We start from the raw sequence: 15,937 nt of genomic DNA, 5'->3' as shown, positions 1-15,937 counted from the left end.
GTGTGTGTCTTCTTCTATTTTTATCTACTTTTGAACACTCTCGGGACTTTGTAGCCAGTTACCGTTCTTGAGAAATGTTCTGTTTCCTGCAATAAATACATTTGGTAATGACTTCGTATGTGTTTCACAAAGTAGAGTTGCTTGATGCATGAGATAGCCTGAGAAATAAAATGCAAGGAGTTCGATGCAGTTCTGCCCCATCTGTCTCACCTCTTCACGCTTGTCAAAATGCCAACATCTTGGAGAACAGGAAGGAATGTTGCGTACATGCTAATTTGGTTAATCAACTCATTAGGTGCACACAGGTATACACGGTTCAGAGTATAACCCAGCAGAAAGGAGACAGGAGTGATCCAAAAGGTGCATTCGCTAAGTCTTGTGGGAAATTCTACAGATCTGACGAGTATTCAGTTCTAGAAATATACGATTTGAAGACAGGGTCTTCAGACACTTGCTAAAAAGTCATGAAACTGCTCAATGAAAGATAAAATAGAAAATGCCGCCCACAAGCTACACAACAATCTTATCATTGACAAAATGTTGCAGATTGTGACATAGTGATTTAAAAATATGACATTGTGTTGGAAGTGCCTCTTAGGAAAATTGGTACAAAAATGCCTTCTTTCAAAATTACTACTTTGACTTTTAGGCAAACTGGTTGTCAGAGGAACTGGTTTTAGGCAAGGAGGTTTTGGGTGGGCTGGCTTTATGCTGATTGGTCCGTTATGGCCCTAATCACCCCCAAAGCTCTAATTTCACAAGAAACCAAGGAGAAGGGGGCGGAGGCAGGGCAGGGCAACTTAATACCGATCCGTGAGTGTGTAGCCCTTTAACAGTTTACAGAGCTCTTTTAAAAAAATATCAACTCATTTTATTATCCTAACAACTGAGCGACACAGATCCCCATTTTACAAATGAGAAAACAGGCTAAGAGAGTTGAAGCAACTTGCCCAAAGGCTCACAGCCAGTGAGTGAATCTAAAATCTGGACTTTGAATTCTAGAACGTAAACTCTTTCTATGGTACTATGGAAGGTCCCCTAATTAGAGAGAAGACTTAAATACAAAATGTACTTAAATCCCAGTAAGTGCACTGGAAATAGATGGTGTGGTGTGGACTGGTGGGATCAGAGAAAGGCTCACAGAGACACCAGCTTTACACCGGCCCCAGAAGACCCGGTTGCCTTTGGTTAAGTTGGCAGGAGGATGGTGCACAGTAGATGTGGGGACAAGGAAGGGGAGTTGCCACCAGGGTTCTCCAGGCACCTGTAGTCACGGTATGCAAGTGGGTAGAGGCAAGTCTGACCTCCTTGGGGCAGAGGATGAGGGGAAGGAAAGCTGGTGGCTTTCTGTAAAGATAATTAGACATCAAACCAAAAGAAGGCAGGACATATGGGTTGCCACCATCTGGAGATATCTTGACCAAATAAATACAATAGAATCAGAGTAGGGGGCTGTGGTTTTTTTTGTTGTTGTTTTTGTTTTGCGGTACGCGGGCCTCTCACTGTTGTGGCCTCTCCCGTTGCGGAGCACAAGCTCCGGACGTGCAGGCTCAGCGGCCATGGCTCACGGGCCCAGCCGCTCCGCGGCATGTGGGATCTTCCCGGACCGGGGCACGAACCCGTGTCCCCTGCATCGGCAGGCGGACTCTCAACCACTGCGCGACCAGGGAAGCCCCCTAGGGGGCTGTTTTTGAAAATACAGAGGGAAAAAAGAAAAAGGAGTTCACTTTTTGTTCACTGATTACTTCTGGACCAAGACCTGGAAGGGTTAGGGGGTGGGGTGGGCAGATGAACCTGAAAAACAACAGTGCTTCAAATCCACCTAGAAATTAGGCAGCCCCTGAAATGAAAGAGATAAGGGAGGCAAACAGACTCAGGCCACACACAAGGCTTTTTCAGGACCCCAGGCCTGGTATAAAATGAGCCATAGCTACTTAGATGCCTAACGTTTCAGATTCTCCCACAAGTCCTGGCTGACCCAAGCAGCCATTCTGAGGTGCTTATAGAATTCTATTTTTCAGGACTGAAGGTTATTCAGCTGAAATTTCTCAACCCCAGATTTCTGACCAGAGTGGGCCTGTACCAGCTGACTGCCAAAGGGAATGGCAGAGAAGACTTACCATCTTCTTTTCTGGTCCTAGAAGGGGCTACTGACTCAGCCAGCGTTTCTCTGGAACCCCCGCCCCCCCCACCAAATGGAAGATGTCTCCAGGGTTCCTTTGAAAAACCAGTTTTCCTACATACTGACCAGTGCTCAGAGAGGGACTCCCCTGGCTTGCTGCCTTGGACTTCAAAAGCCGGAGCTGCATCTAGGACATTTCCTTGCATGCTTCAAATCAGGGATCAGCAAGCTTTTTCTGTAAATCGACTTTGCAGGCTGTGAGGTCTCTGTCCTAAGTACTCAAGTCAGCCATTGTCTTGCAAAAGTGGCCTTAGACAAAATGTAAATGAACACTGTGGCTGTGTTTATAAAAACAGATGGCGGGCCACAGAACCCTGTCTCATGCGAAGCATCGGCAAGCCCTTCAGCTGAGTCCTTGAACCCTTGCCTGGGGCCCGAGGAGAAGACTTCCTTTCTGCAGCAAGGTCTAGAATTAAGAGAATTTAGTAAACTGCTTATGAGCTGCCTTCTATGCCATGCTATCTGACAGTAATTATACTAATAGAGGGCTTTCCGTGGAGGGGGAAGTCTGGAGTCAGATCAGGGTTCAACTCCCAGCACCACCGTTTACTTCTCTGTGAGGCCTGAAAGCCGGTGTCTCCATGAGCCCCATTTCCGCAGCGGGCAGGATACGCTGGCTGCTTCTGAGCGCTGCGGTCAGGACCAAATGCGATGATGCAGGTCAAGTGTTGGGCACGGTGCCTGGCCCATGGTGCGCGCTCCCTGGTGGGAGGTAATATTATCCCCACTAAGCCACACTCTAACCCTGAAAGGTGGACAGGGAAGTCATCATTGTTCCCAATTTATAGATGGAACGACCGGCTCAGGGAGGTCAAGTCACTTGTTCAGATTCACAGAGCCACTAACTGGCTAGCGAAGCCTCAAAGCCGGCTCCATCCTCAGCTCAGGTTAGCTGCCCCGCTCCCGCTAGGAGTCTGCTTCCCCAATCCGAGTGTGCCTGGGGCACTGGAAATTTCCAGTCTCCTAGACAGCCCACAGGGCCTCCCCAGGGACAGATGGCCCTCAGCACTCTCCCCCGTGGCAGCGTTAGCTTGGGCAGCACCCAATCCTGGATTTTGGGGCCAGGCACTTGCTCCAGGAGACCGGCCTGGCCCTCAGGTTCCTTTCCACCCGAGGCCAGGTGCCCAGAAAGCTGAGTTCAGTCCTGACTCTGCTTCTGCCCAGGGCTGGCCGTGGAGGGGCCCCTTGGCCCCTTCTGGGTCTCAACCTCCTCACCTGCCTGGCCGCCTGGAAGGAGTGGGTGGGTGGGAAGCAGCTGCTTGTGCACAGGGCTTTGCTGCGGTTCCAGCAAACAGTGAGACTGCTTCAGGCCACTCTCCAGAGGGAATCAGTGCTCTGGGAGAAGAAACAGAAGAAACGGTGGGAAACGGGACCCTTGGCCAGTGAGGAAAGCCACCACTGGGTTACGTGGGTCTGCCCAAGCTTCTCCTGGCCCCAGAGGCTGCTGGGACCTCCATTTCATACTTCCCCCATAACCAGATGCTTTCTGACCTTCCCTGGGTGTGAAAGAATTGGCAGGCTGCATAGCCCAGTGGCCTGAAGCTAGTGGCTCAGCACTCGGGATCCTAAACCCAGCTTGGCCTGTAACTGGCTGTGTGACCCTAGGCAGGTCAGTTCATCTTTTGGGGGTTCCAGTCCCCCCTCATCTATTTTCATAGGACAACAATCTCTGCTTTCCCTACCTCAGACTTACAGAATCCTAGAAGGGCAGAGCTGGCAGGCTCCTGGGAGGCCATTCAGTCTCCCGAGCCCCTTAATTTTTACAGACCTTTTACAGAAGAAAGTCGGGCTCAGAAAGGGAAAGTGACCCACTTAAAGGGACATAGCTAGACGAAACTGGCAGACACGACACGACAGGTAGGGAGCAAGTGCTTCCTGTGTGCCAAGCACTGTTCTGAGCACATCGCCTGTCCTGGCTGAATTAGTCCCCATCGCAAACCCATTTTATAGCTGAGGAAACTGAGACACAGAGAGGCTAAGTTCATCTGAGGATCTTCTGTGGAATGTAATGGAACGAGGGGACCAAGGTGACATTGCTTTAAAGCAAGGTGAAGGCAGTACTGAAGCGCCAAGCTGTCACTCAAGGGCTGCTGTCCCCTCCCCGCTACGGCAAGGGCTTCACTCTGGCGCCCTCAGTCTCAGGGCAGCAAAAATGCTTGTATCTGTGAGACCTGGGAGGCCGGCGTGGCCGGAAAGAAGCCTTCTTTCCATCTAGGCAGGGGTGTCTCTGGCTCCCTCCCCAGCAAGTGTGGGGATAGGAGCCGGTGACCCTGGCATAGTTTCATCCCCCTGTCTCTAGACCCCCAAATTTCTTCACAGCCTAGAGTCCTCTCACCTCCTTGGGAACTCCTAAGCCCTCAGGTGTGAGGGGTGTGAAAAGATAAAGGAAGGTAAAGTGGGAGGGGAGAGAGCACACAGGGATTGGGGGGAGGAGGTGTCTCAGGAGGGAGGGCTCACCTCTTGGTCCCTTCCACCTCCATCACCTCAGAGATCTCAGACGCTGCTTTTCCCAGGAGTTTCAATCTCAGTTTCCTCCTACCCCACCCCAAGGCGACTCTGGGCTAGCCCCCAGCCCAGCTCCATAGCCCTCTCCACCCCCACCCCTGCTCCCACATTGCCTGTCAAGTTTCAGATCCCATGCCTTAATGCAAGTTTCAGAAGTAGCTCCGCCTCCCCTCAACCTAGGCTAACATTTTCAGAACCCAAGCACAAGAAAAGGGCGTTCTGCCTGCACAAAGACCGATTCAAAAGAATCACTCACCTGGACCATAAGCTAAAAAAAAAAGCACCTACTTTTTGTAGGACAGTAAGTGAGAGACAGCAGAGAAGACTCGCTCCTCACCTTGCCTCTGGGAGGCTCAAGGGACGGGTGCGTGGCGAGGGTATGACAGCCCTTGCTGCCTGGTGCCCTCTATACCGGTCCTGGCTGCTGCCCTGGCCCCAGCAGGAGTGTGAGGGGTGAGCATCATACGTATCTTTCAGGAAGCAGAGGCTGGGAAAGCCTCAGCCCAAGTCACCAAAACCCCATTTCCCAGTGCACCTCTAGTATCCTCAGCCTTCCCTTCCCTGGTTCTCTGCCTCCCCTAATTCCCCCAGTCTTTCAAGTGCCAGCTAAGGCCGCCTCCGCCATGAAGCCTTACAGGATACTCCTCCAGCTCTGAAGGTCACAGGCAGGTGATGCCCAGATGGGAACCCAGGCTTGTTCCCCCACCAAAGCCAATGTCCTTGCCAAGCATACACCTTGCCAGACTGAGCATGGCCTTCACCACAATGGGGGTGACGATGCCCAAAGTGATGACTGACGGGGGAATCTAATGATCACAGCTTCCGGCCAGGGATCTGGAGGCTTAACAATCCTGGCTCCTCCAAGTACTAAGCCTGGGTCACACTTCCCCTTTCTGGGCTTCAGTTTTAGTGTTTGTAAAATGGAAATAATAATCCTTAGCTTTCTCACAGTCTGGTTGTGAGGCTGAAGTGAAGTTTCTGAAGTGAAAAGGTTTGGTACAGTAAAGAAGTGATGCAGGTGTGAACAATGTCGACCTCAGAGGGTGCCCGGTTTGCATGTGAAAGTGCTTTGTCATCTGCAAAGGGCCATAGAAATTCATTTCTCAACATTCAACAAACGCCTTTGATCACCCACTCTGTGCCACATTGCTTACAACCTGGTGAGGGAGATCCGATGTCATTGAAAAGCCACAAAGGCTGGTCTGACCAGGACTGTGGTCAGGGCTCTGGGGACAAGCACAGGACTCTAGGAAGTTTATCGCGGGGAGAGTGCAGGATCCACATGGGGAGGAGAATCAGAGAAGCTTCCCTGAGGAGGCGTGTGTGGCGGGAGATGTCAGGGTGAATAGAGGTAAAGCAGAAGAAGGGAAGTCTTAGGAGACGGAGCACATGGCTAGGGTCCAAAGGCCAAGGAGGGAGTAGTGAGCATGTGTGATTTCTTCTTCTTCTTCTTCTTCTTTTTAATGGAGATATACATATCTCCTTTGTTTTGCTTTGTTTGTTTGTTTTTTTGGCCAGATCTCAGTTCCCCTACCAGGGATTGAACCCGGGCCACGGCAGTGAAAGCACCGAGTTCTAACCATTGGACCACCAGGGAACTGCCCATGTTCTTTTTTTTAAAAAAATACATTTATTTATTTTTGGTTGCATTGGGTCTTCGTTGCGGTGTGTGGGCTTCTCACTGCGGTGGCTTCTCTTGTTGCAGAGCACGGGCTCTAGGCACGTGGGCTTCAGTAGTTGTGGCTCCCGGGCTCTAGAGCGTAGGCTCAGTAGTTGTGGCACACGGGCTTAGCTTCATTCGCGGCATGTGGGATCTTCCCAGTCCAGGGCTCAAACCCGTGTCCCCTGCATTGGCAGGCGGATTCTTAACCACTGAGCCACCAGGGAAGTCCCCCATGATTTATTCTTAAACCCATTTCACAGACAAGAAGTGGGGCCTGAGAGTGGCTATGACTCGCAAAATGAGAGATTCCATTCAACTCCTGTGTGCTGGCTGATTCCCTTCTGAGCTCTCGGCTGGGCAGAGAGACAGCCCAGCCCTGCTATGATAACTAAAACATCCTCTCCTGGTAACTTGCCCAAAGCTCTATCGATTTCATCAGCTGGGCAGGAGGGGTTGAGGCCCCACACCCACGGGACTGGGTGGCTGGGTGCGCCTGGGCCAGCTCACAGGCTGGCTGGACACTGTACAACTTCTTAGATGTTCCACTTTCCTTGGGCTCCGCCTCCCTGTCTCCAGGCCCCTTAGTCTTCCGGTGAAATTCAGTGTGGCGTGAGAGGCTTCCCCCTGCTGGCTGAGCCTGGGAATGGCAGGGACTTCTCACGGGCCACCTCAGCTGTCCTGTTCCCCAGGAGGTGTGAGGAAGGGCAAAGACCAAGGTGTGTGTGGAGGGGCAACCGACTGGAGTTAGTCAAAGCTGACTCTTTTAGTTGCTTGTGCTTCAGGACTCTGAGTCTGGGTGTGAGTGTGGATGTCCCATGACTTGAGAGGGTGTCTATAGGTCATGGGCACATGTGGGCTCTGTGTGTGAACACTGACTGGGCACGTATGTGCATTTGCTCCACGACGTGCGCTGTGTTTACAGCCTGTGTGCATGCTACCTGCTGTGCCTGGTAAGTGGCTGGGGGAGGAAGAGAAATCGCCACCCAATGTGCCGGGGTGAAATTCTCCAACTTGTGGCTGCAAAGGGCAGCAGCCAGCTCTCTGAGTCCAGGCCAGGCCCTGTTGGCATCCTTACAAGACTTTCCTAGGCTGTCTGGCTCTCAGGCTGTCCCAAAGAGCATTTCCTTCCGTTCTGCCACTTTTCCTCCTAGCAGGTACTCCCCGACACCCCCGCAGCTACTGGGGGAATCTCCTATAGCCTCTGGAGGCAACAGCAAACCTGATTTCTGCATGTGCTCCCGGGAGAGGCCCAAAGGAGCACCCCGACGCTTGCCAAGGCCCGCTCCACGGCTGCTCTTTTCCTGTGTGTGCCAGTGCAGACTTCCTGGGTGTTTCTGAACAGTCTGATCAGTTGGCGCCCATGCCATGCTGGTTATTAAAGATTTTCAATCACCCCTGTCTATTTCCTACACTCCAGGTTATATATATATATATTTTTTAACCTGGAGCTTCAGGAGACCATGAGTTAGGGTATTACTCTTGTTCTCCAGCCTAACAGAAAGGTTTTTTTTTTTTTAAACAGTCCTCTTGTTCGTCGCCTCTCCAAATGGCATGAAAACACTAGTCCACCTTACTAGTCTCAGCAAGCAAAATCCCTTGGTCAGGCCATCAGCCATCAGTGAAATACTTGTGCCATTAGGTTGAGAACAGAAATGTCAGATCAGAGTCTAATGACTCCCTTGGACTTTGCCCAAACGCCCAGCTTTCTGAGTGAGATCAAAGGGATGGGAGCTCTGGAGGAGTCAAGCTGAGGTTCCAGTAAGTACTCACGAGCAGGCCTAGCCTTGTCCTTTGCCCATGGGGAGTGAGCAGCAGCCACACCCACGGCATTTCTAGGAAACACCCTCTTCTGCTCCCTGGGCTTTGGCCTCAGCTCCTCCTGGGAGAAAGGCAAACAGTGGGGAGCTGCTCTCCACAAGTTACTGCCGGGCAGGGCTCCTCCTCTGCCCGCCCCATGACTCGCCCCTTCCAACTGCCATCCTCCCCACATGGCGGCCCTGGGGACCCCCAGGCAGTGTGATAGAGGGGAAGTTCCACCCCAGTTCCGCCACTTGGTAGCTGTGTCACTCGCCCGCTCTGAGCTTCGCCTCCCTTATCTATAGCGTGCGGAGGGTCATTGCACCTCTTGAGTTGTCTTGAGGCTCAACTGAGACACTGATTCCAAAAGCACTTTGAGACAGAAACCATTGCTAGAAGCATGTAAGGGGTGAGTGTTTCCCTCAGCCAGCTCCCCAGCCAGGCAGTCTCACCCCTGGCAGAATCCCTTTTTTATCCCCAGGGTGCTCAGGAAGATTTGTAACCAACAGTCATATAGAATCTTGGGGTTTTCAGGGACCTTATTTGAGCCATCAGTAGATAATATAAGCTACTATTTATTGAACACTTAGTATATACTAGGTACTGTTCTAAGTGCTTTACATATATTATACTCATTTAATCCCAACCACCCCACAAGGTAGAAACTCTTATCATTCCCATTTTATAGACACGGAAACCAAGGCTCAATAAGCTTAAGAAAATTGCCCAAAGTCACATAGTTAGTCAATTGGGCCAAGATTTGAAGCCTGGCAGCCAGCCTCCAGAACCTGTGCTCTTAATCATTGTGCTCTACAGTCTATATACAATCGTCACGGAGCAGTTGTTTTGCTTCTGCTTGCATACCTCCAGTGATGGGGAGCTCATTACTTCCCAAGGTAGCCTATTCTGACTTCACACGGCTGTGGCTGCTAGAATCTTCTTGCGTGTCTGGCCAAGCATTTGGTGAGCCAGTCCATACAAAGATCCCGATTTCCTGAAGACTCCAGCAGGGTGTAGGTTAAAAACAGGAGACTACAGAAAGCATATATTCTCCCTGTACCCCCGGACACACACAGACCCTCTGATTCCATTCCCTTTCGCATGCCAATACCTTCTCCTTAAATGGAGACTGAAGCAGGAAGTAGGATAGTTACCCCCATCTCATTAGTCCTCTTTCAAATGGGGTGAGCGAGTGAGCAGATGGTCCTATAGTTAGAGGCCAGGACCTACACAGAACTCATTGTATTAACAGGTAGTCAATAGATGGTGAATGAATGAATGAATGGACAAGTGAATGAGGCTCACAGCCTCCTTTCCCGCCAGCCTCAATCTCCTGGAAGAGTTAGTTTTGCATTGTGCTTTGAGATCCTTAAAAAGCACCATTTCCATGGTAACAAAGCATCTAGATCTGCCACTCTGCAGGGCCAAATTCTTTCCTGTCACACTGACTCTGCGCTTGCCCCAGAAAAGATCCTAAACTACCTTCAGTGCCCATGGAGTGGGTCACTGTCAACTGGGAGGCCTGAGGAGTGGGCCTGCCATGGGCGGATCCCCCAGCGCACATCTCCTCGGGGAAGTTCCTGGGCTGATCGACCTTGCTGGGGTTTCCATGGTAACAACACTAGGCTAATGGGTTGCCAGGGTGATGGTGCGATACTGCTAAGATTGCACGGGACCGGACCACACAGGGCCACCGAGTTGAAAAGATGCTAATAACACCTTTCTGAGTCTCCATGGCAACAACACTCAAGCACCGGGTAGGCTTTGTCCCAAATGCAGATGAGGCCCCCACCCACCACACTCCGCAAGAACACCCTGGGAGGCAGGCCACTGGCCCAGTGTCCTGGGGCTTGGCTCCTGCTGTTTCCCCCCAAGGGGAAGAGTCAGCTGGCCAGGGCTTGTTCCCCCTCAGAGGCCCCCTCTCTGCCCCAGGGCCCTTCACCATACTGCTTTGGGATGTCTGGCTGAAGCAGCCAGTATTTGGGCCATTGGGACTGTCAGGGAGAAGGGCCAGGGCAGGAAGAGGGCTTGGGCTGGTTTTGCATGGGAGAAAATGGAGTTTGGGGCACCTTTGGGGTTGGGGACATCTGCTGGTGTGGCTGCTGCCACCCTCTGGGGCTGAGGAAGCAGCCAAGGTGCCATGGCCCCCAGCAAATCCAGGAGCGTGAGCCCAGAGTTTTCAAACTACTTTTAAAGTTGTGGCACATATGAATTCCATCAAAGTAGGATTGGGGGGGGGTGTCCCCTATTCAGTCTTATCCCTCTCCTTACCACAGTGTCCCCTGAGGCACCTAAGCTTCTGTGGAACATAATCTGAAAAACCTCTGGCTTAGGCCAGCCCAGATGGAAAGACTAACTGGGGACCAGAGAGGGCAGGTGACTTGCCTGAGGCCCCGCAGGGCCTTAGGGCAGGCCCCAGTCATTAGCCGGGGCTAAAACCCAGGACTCTCCTGCCGGTAAGTCCACTCTCAATAAACCAGTGTGTTATGAACCTCTAGTGACCTCTAACTTGGGCTCTTCGAATTCTCAAGGACCGCTGGGGCTTCTGTCTTTCTACCTATTCATGGAGGTTATAATAAGGATCTGTGGGGACAGGCAAAAATGCTTAGAATGGATCCTCCAAATTTGACATTTCTGAGCACCGACTGTGTGCTAGGCATTTTGCTAGAACATGTTTTCTGTGCTAGATGTCATCTTATTTCTTTATAACAAACTATTTAGACAGGCATAATTCTCTTCGTTTAGCAGATGAGAAAACGGAAGCTTTGGGGTTAACTGAAGATTGGGTCTATTAAACCTGGAGCATCTCTTCAGCAGGGACGCCGCCTTACTAGCTCCAGCAGGGGATTCTGGGATGAATGCTGACCACAGTCTATCTCTGGTGACGTTGAGCTGAGGCAGGCGGATGCATTCAGAGCATTAGAGACCCCTTATCACCTGCCCCCCCCAACTAAAACCACATCTAACTCTGCTGCATCAGGGATGACTGGACAGCAAAACCAGTCTCAAAGGCCAGGCTGTGTTATTCTCCACAACCAGACACAGCTGCTGGCCACAACAGGCAGAACATCTTGTGAGTTGGGATGGGGGTGGTGGTGATTCCTAGTTGCTATGGAAACTCAGGGGGAGGTGTCGTGAGCACCGTGTCCATCACGTGGAAGGTCTGGGCAGCAAGCAGATGGAGTTACCTCCCCAGCTGGTGGCCAGGTGGGTGTGGCCCCCCTTTGTCTGCCCCCAGGAACTGTCTGAGTGTGCGGGCTGCAGCCAGAGGCCTTCCAGGGCTTCACTGGGGCTCAAGGGGCACTGAGCTCTCTCAGGGGACACCCGTCTCCCTGGCCATCCTTACCCTCCTTTGGACTCCGTCTCCTGGAGGATCCCTTTCCCTCCGACTCCGCCTGCCTCACACCTCTCCTCCATGGCACAACTTCCCTCCTTCACTGGAGCTTGTCTGCATTTGCTCTTGCTGCAGTGGGAGCCTGGGGGTCTGAGCCCTGACTCTGGGTCCCAGCTCTCTGACTCACCGACTGTGTGTTCCCGGGCGAGTCAGCTGACCTCTCTGGGCCTCAGTTGCCCTCTCTGTAAACCAGACTGTGGCAAGAATCAAACAAGGTCTCAGCTGAAAGAGTCAAGTTCTCGGGGAGACCTTCCCTGGCACGCTAGACCGGGGCTTGAACTAGATCTAGGTTTGGCCACTCTTTGGTGCCCCCATGGCCCCCTTACTGCTGCCCTGCTGGCCCCTGTCCCACAGTGGTGTCACTCCTGGCTAGCTGTTCTCCCTCTCTAGGCTGGGAGCTCTGTGACTGCAGGGACAGGCCTCTCTGGCCCATGGCAGTAACCCCTGCCTCATGCACAGTCACGTCGTAGGCGCTTCATAAGTGTTAAAGAAATGAAGATAATGACAAACAGCCCTGTGCATCCTACTTCCTCTCCTTTTCACACTTTCCCACCCTGGCACCATCTCCTTAGGGCGCTGCTGTACCTACAGCCAGAGGCTGTGTAGTCTAGCCCTTAGGGGTGCAGGCATTGAAACCAGATGGTCACTATCAGCTGTGAGACTCTGGGCGAGGTCCTGAACCTCTCACGGCCAGTTTCCTGATCTGTAACATGGAGGTGTTGATAGTGTGTGTGTGTGTGTGTGTGTGTGTGTGTGTGTGTTTCTAATACTGCTCGGCACCGAGCAAGTGCTCAATAAAAATTAAAGGGAAAGCAAGGAGGGAGCTCTCCGCCCCAGTTAAGGGTGGGCATCCCTCCCTGTAAACCCCCCATCCTATCGTCCCTGCCCCAGTTTCTAGTCAGAGTTGTGTCCCATGGGAAGAAAGCCCAGCCAGGCTATTCGAGTCCCACTGATGTGAACCCAGCAAGACTCAGAGCAGGGCTGAGGATTAAACCCCTATGGCCTGGTCCTTCCCCTGCCCCTGCAGCAAGAGTCACTCATTTATTTACCATGCATTTGTTTTTGTTTTTGTTTTTGTTTTTTGCGGTACGCAGGCCTCTCACTGTCGTGGCCTCTCCCGTTGCGGAGCACAGCCTCTGGACGCGCAGGCTCAGCGGCCATGGCTCACGGGCCCAGCCGCTCCGCAGCATGTGGGATCTTCCCAGACCGGGGCACGAACCCGTGTCCCCTGCATTGGCAGGCGGACTCTCAACCACTGCACCACCAGGGAAGCCCGTGGGTTTGCAATTTTAAATACAGTGAGTAGGTAAGGTTGACCAAGAAGATGACATTTGAGCAAATACTGAAGGATGTGAAGGAGTAGAACACGCTGATATCCGGAAGAACATGCTGGGACAAGGGAGGAGTGAGTGCAAAGGCCCTGTGGCAGGAATATGCCTGGAGTAAGCAAAGACTAACAAAGAAGCCAGTGTATTTGGAGTGGAGGGCTGGAAGGAGGAGCAGTAGGAGGTGAGGCTGGAGACTTAATGGAGGCCAGATCCTGAGGGCCTTATTTGCCATTGTAATGAGGTAGATGAGAGCTACTGGAGGGTTCTGAGCAGAGGCCTGGCATAATCTGATGTAGACTGTAAAAGGATTATTCCAGCTGCTGTGTTGAGAACAGAATGTAGGGGGACCAGGGCAGAGGCAGGGAGACCAGTTAGGAGCCTCTCGAAATAAGCCAGGTGAAAGGCGATGGTGTGGCCGCAGTGATAAGTGTTAAAGGGAGGCCACCGTCTCCCCAGTGAGTTTCCAAATGTAGCCAAAGTCTGGAGAGTCAGCTGCGTTGAGTGGCTGAGGGAGGAACTCACGGGGACAAGCCCTCCACAGGGAGAGTCAGCTTGGGGGTCCTTGCTTGGCCCACGTTGACTCAGCAGCTCCCCTCCACACACTGCCTCACTGGGCCTAATCAGAGGCATAGATCTCACAAGGCCACTCTGCAGGGTCTTCCCCAGTCCACACTCACACCCCCAAGGTGCCCAATTTGAGTGACAGCCCCCTTGACAGTCAAGGAATTCTTATTCCTTTCCATCTGTAGCTCATCCTGCCTTAACTGAAACTGTAGTCCTTTATTCAGTCCCCTTGGGGTGAGGAGAGCTCCTCAACTTCACAGGCACAAGGGAGCCAAGGCTGGCCCTTGAGCAGTGGAACAGCAGGCTGAGAGTGTTGGGACCCAGTGAGGAAGCAGTACCAGACTTGAAACATTCGGAGATGGTATACCTGAATTCTAGCCCTGGCTCAGACATCCCCTCTCCGCACCTGTTTCCTCATGGGTAAAATGGGGGTGATGCTATAACGTGCTCTGCCAACCTCGCTGGGTTGCTCTGAGGATCAAATAAGAACATACATGCAAAAGCACCTGTAGCCTACAGTGCGCCGTGTAAATGCTCTGTGTGCGGTGACAAGGTGCCCTTCCTCCTGTCCTAGGGGTCTGGCTCTACACTGTCCCCTTCCCCTCCACCATGTGCAACATTCACCTTTCCACGGGCTCCTTCACCTTGGCCTTCAAATGTGCTAGGAACTTCCCTGTCCCTCCGCTGACATGCACTTCACTCTCACTGCCAAATCCGAGATAAATGGTCCCTGCCAGGTGCCTTCATTGGCTCAGCCCAGAGGCCGTCCTCCAAACTCCAGCTCTCTGGCTCCGCCCCCCCCCGCCCCCCTTGGTGTCTCTGCAGGCATTTGGTCCCATTGACCCCGCTCTCACCAAAGCCCTCTGGGTTTCCGTGGTAGGCAGCCTCTCTGGTGGTCCCCAGGATCCCCGCCTCCTGAGATTCCCGCCCTTGTCTAGTCCTTCCCCTGGCATGTGGCCTGGACCTAGCGACTCAATCCTCACAAATAGAATATGGCAAAGGTGATGGACTGTCATGTCCAAGGTTAGATGATAAGACTGTGACTCCTGTCTTTCTTGCACTCTCTCATCATCTCTCACTTGCTGGAGCTGTGGAAGCCAGCTGCCATGTTGTGAGCTGCCCTATGGAGAGTTCCACATGGCAAGGAACTGAGGGTGGCAGGCAGTCAGCAAGAAACAGAGGCTCTCAATTTAAGAGCTAGTGAGTGCCTGAAGGCCCCTCCAACAGCCTCATAAGAGAGCGGGAAGTGGTCCTTCTCCAGTCGAGCCTTTAGGTCCTTGCACCTGGCCAACACCTCGACTGCAGCCTGTGAGAGACCCCAAGATGGAGGGTCCAGCTAAGCTGGACCCCATTCCTGACGCACACAAACCATGAGATAAAAATGCTTGTTGTCTGCAGCTGTGAAGTTTTGGGGTAACTTAAAAAGTTCAAATCATTGCTGTTACTTTCCAGCACTTTGTACAACACGGCTAACCAAATATCATCAGGGAGAAACCTGGCTGCGCCCAGCTTAGTGAACAGGGTGCAGTGATATGGTTTATTTCCTAATGCCTGGGAATTAATGATGCCAGACACACAGATGGAGGTAAACAGAAATAGTCAATCATTTAGTATCTGTGTGCCCAGCGCCAGAAAGCATTGCATCACACTCCGTGGAATCAGAAAAAATATCTAGAAATTCAAACAACCTAAGTCCATGAATAGGGGAATGGGTCCATAAGTTGGGGCATAACTGTACAATGAAATATTATAGAGTTAAATTGAAAGAACTGTATGTTTCAACATGGTAAATCTCAAATAGGTACATGGTGTCATTTATATAAAGTTTGAACACTCATAAAGCAATCCTAGAAGTTGTTTATACACACAATGCATCATAAAAACATAAAAAATGTGCACGGGAAAGGCATAGGTTCCTCTCCTGAGCTCCAGATTCATGTACCCAACTGCCTACACGCCCTCCCCATTTGGACGTCTAATAGACTTCTCAAACCGAATATGGCCACAGCCAAGTGCCTGATTCTCCCTCAACCCCCAAACCTGCTCCCCGTGTAGTACATGGCAACTCCAAAGTGGGTCAGGTGGAAATTTTTTGAGTCATCCTTGATTCTTTTCTTTCTTTCACCTCCCACCCCTCCCGTCTTATCCAGTGGCAAATCCTGTCGACTCTACCTTCAGGATAAATCTAGATTCTGCCACGTCGCACCCACTGTTATCACTGCGGCCACACCATCGCCTTTCACCTGGCTTATTTCAAGAGGCTCCTAACTGGTCTCCCTGCCTCTGCCCTGGTCCCCCTACATTCTGTTCTCAACACAGCAGCTGGAATAATCCTTTTACGGTCTACATCAGATTATGCCAGGCCTCTGCTCAGAACCCTCCAGTAGCTCTCATCTACCTCATTACAATGGCAAATAAGGCCCTCAGGATCTGGCCTCCATTAAGTCTCCAGCCTCACCTCCTACTGCTCCTCCTTCCAGCCCTCCACTCCAAATACACTGGCT

The sequence above is a fragment of the Globicephala melas genome, chromosome X, assembly GCF_963455315.2.
Source record: "Globicephala melas chromosome X, mGloMel1.2, whole genome shotgun sequence".
NCBI lineage: Eukaryota > Metazoa > Chordata > Mammalia > Artiodactyla > Delphinidae > Globicephala > Globicephala melas.
The sequence above is the reverse complement of the archived record's forward strand: the minus strand, read 5'-3'. Positions refer to the sequence as shown.